Raw genomic sequence first — 3,000 nt, 5'->3', positions numbered from 1 at the left:
GCTGGTGTGCCCATTAGTCTCATATACATTATTGAACTATAAAGCACATTCCTCATGTGTGCTATTGTTGGCCCTATAAACCTGTCTAATCTTTGGCTGAAGGGTGAACCTGAGAGGACCTCTCAGGGTTTTTCCAGTCTCTGTCAGACCACCGCCTGTTTGTTTGTGTGTGTGTGTGTGTGTGTGTGTGTGTGAATTTGAATTTTATTCTACATTTTTCCCCTGCTGAGAATTTTTGCATCTATATTCATGAGAGACATGGGTCTGTAATTTTCTTTCTTTTGTGGTGTCTTTACCTTGTTTTGGTATGAGGGTTATGCTGGCTTCATGGAATGTATTTGGAAGTATCTCTTCCTTTTCTATGCTCTGAAATAGTTTCACTAGTACTGGCATAAGTTCTTCCCTGACTGTTTGGTAGAATTCTCCAGTGAAGCCAGGGCTTTTTTTGTTGTTGTCGTTGGGCATTTTACTAACTTTTCGATCTCTTGTTATGGGCTTATTCAGATATTCAACATCATTTTGTGTTAGTTTGGGTAGGTAGTGTGTTTCTAGAAATTTGTCCATTTCCCCTAGGTTTTCAAATTTGTTGGAGTATTATTTTTTATAGTACTCTGTTAAGATCCTTTTTAATTTCGGTTGGGTCTGTTGTAATGTCCCCATTTCATTTCTTATTTGGGTTATTTGTTTCCTCTCCTGTTTTTCCTCTCCTGTTTTTCTTTTGTCAGTTTGGCCCATGGTTTGTTGATCCTTTCAAAGAACCAACTTTTGCTTTGTTGATTCTGTGTATTGTTTTTCTATTCTCTTTTTCATTTGTTCTGCTCTGGTCTATTACTTCCTTTCTTCTGGTGGTTATGGGCTTCTTTTGCTGTTCTCTGTCTCTTTGTTTGAGTTGTAGGGATGACATTTTGTTTTTGTCCCTTTCTTCTTTTTTGATATGTATGTCTATTGCTATAAATTGACTTCTGGGCACTGACTTTGCTATGTCCCAAAGGTTTTGGTATTATTTGTTTTCATTCTCATTTGATTCTAGAAATTTTTTAATTCCATTTTTGATTTCTTCTATTACCCAGTAGTTTTTAAACAGGGCATTATTCAGTTTCCATGCCTTTCACTTTTTTCCTTGCTCTTCCTGTTATTAATTGCTACTTTTATGGCATCGTGATAACAGAAGATGCTTTGCATTATCACAGTGTTTTGGAATTTGTTGAAGGTTGCTTTGTGACCTAAAAAAAAAAAAAAAGATGTGGTCTATTCTGGAGGACATTCCATGTGCATTGGAAAAGAATGTATACTTTGCTCCCATGATGGAGTATTCTATATATGTCTATGAGGTCAAGACGGTTGATCGTGGCCTTGTTTCCCCTTTGTATGTGACTTTTCTTTTTTTTTTTTTTTTTTTGAGCAACTCTCAGAATTGTTTGTATTGGGTTTTGGTGAGTGTAATTTTGATATGTATTGGTGATTTTCTTTTGGGGTTTATCCTATATGGGATTTGTTGAGCTTCTCGAATGGTCAGCTTTTCATCTTTCTTGATAGTAGAGAGGCTTTCTGTCAGCAGATCTTCAATGATCTTCTCTGTGTTTTCCATTTTCTCTTCCTGTTCAGGAACTCCTCTAACATACAAATTTTTGCTCTTGATTGTATCCTACGTAGTTCTTAGGGTTTCTTCCTTCTTATTCATACCTTTCTCTGATTTTTCCTGAAACAAAATGGCATCCATGGTTTTGCCTTCAATTTCACTGATTCTGTCTCTCATTGTTTCAAATTTGCTCCTAAAACCTCCTATTACATTGTGCGTTTTCTGAAATTTTCTTGTTTATCCTTTGAATTTCTATTTGCTGTTTTAGTATGGTTTCTAATTCTTTCTTTATTTTGATATTCTTGTATTATTTTTCTGAATTCTTCTATTGCTTTGTTTTTCCCCTTGATTTTGGCTATGTTTTGGTTGGTTTTGTCTGTGTTTTCCATGATTTTGTCTGTGTTTTCCTTGATTTCTTTCCTAATTGCCTGGAGAGCGTTGAATATTAGACTTTTTTAAAAAATTGTGATATAGGTCAGAGTTTACAGAACGAATTAATTTCTCCTTAAATAGTTAATACACAAATTGTTTTGTGACATTGGTTGCCAACCCTGCAATGTGTCAGCACTCTTCCCTTCTCTGCCCCAAGTTTCCTGTTTCCATTTTTCCTGTCCCTTTCTGCCTTCTCATCTTTGTTTGTGGGCTGGCCAATTAGTCTCATATACATGATTGAAGCATAAAGCATGCCCCTCATATGTGTTATTGTTGGCCCAATAGTCCTGTCTTTGGTCATAGACCTGTATGTGGTCAGTCTTTGGTTGAAGGATGAACTCCAGGAGTGACTTCAGTACTGAGTTAAAAGGGTGTCCAGGGGACATACTCCCGGGATTTCTCCAGTGAATATTAGACTTTTGAATTCCCTATCAGGTAGTTCCAGTGTCTTTTCTTCTGCCAGAAGGTCATATGTTGTTTTATTCTCTTTACTTACTGGGGCCATCTTATTCTATTCTTTTACATGTTTTGATACTGTCTGCTGTCTCCTTGACGTCCAAATATTATTTTCTTTATTTATTGATTGTATGTTTGTTTCATCCTGCTTTTTTGTTTTATTTAGTTATGTCTGAGTGGTGAGCCGTGTGTGCTTTGTTGCTTGCTCATTCGTGGGCATGATAGTTCTCATCACCTGGTCCAAGTGTGCTGGGCCAGTCACTTATCTATGGTGCAGCAGGGCAGGTACAGAAGGGAGGGAAGGGGTGGAAATGGGTCATTGGTCTGCAGTGTGAACTGGGCTGGGGGCTGGAGTAGGGCCAAGAAAGTCAGTGGGGGGGGGGTCCCAAGCCAGCAGGGAGTGGCCTGGGGACTGCGCCAGGTCTTCTCATGGCTGCAGTGGTTGGCAGGCGTGAGTTTGGAGCTGGCAGGGGTGCTAGGGTTGGGGGCAGGTTCCCTTGGGGCTGTGGTGGGCAGGAGGAGGGTCCTGAGCC

The sequence above is a fragment of the Loxodonta africana genome, chromosome X (genome assembly GCF_030014295.1).
Source record: "Loxodonta africana isolate mLoxAfr1 chromosome X, mLoxAfr1.hap2, whole genome shotgun sequence".
NCBI lineage: Eukaryota > Metazoa > Chordata > Mammalia > Proboscidea > Elephantidae > Loxodonta > Loxodonta africana.
The sequence above is the reverse complement of the archived record's forward strand: the minus strand, read 5'-3'. Positions refer to the sequence as shown.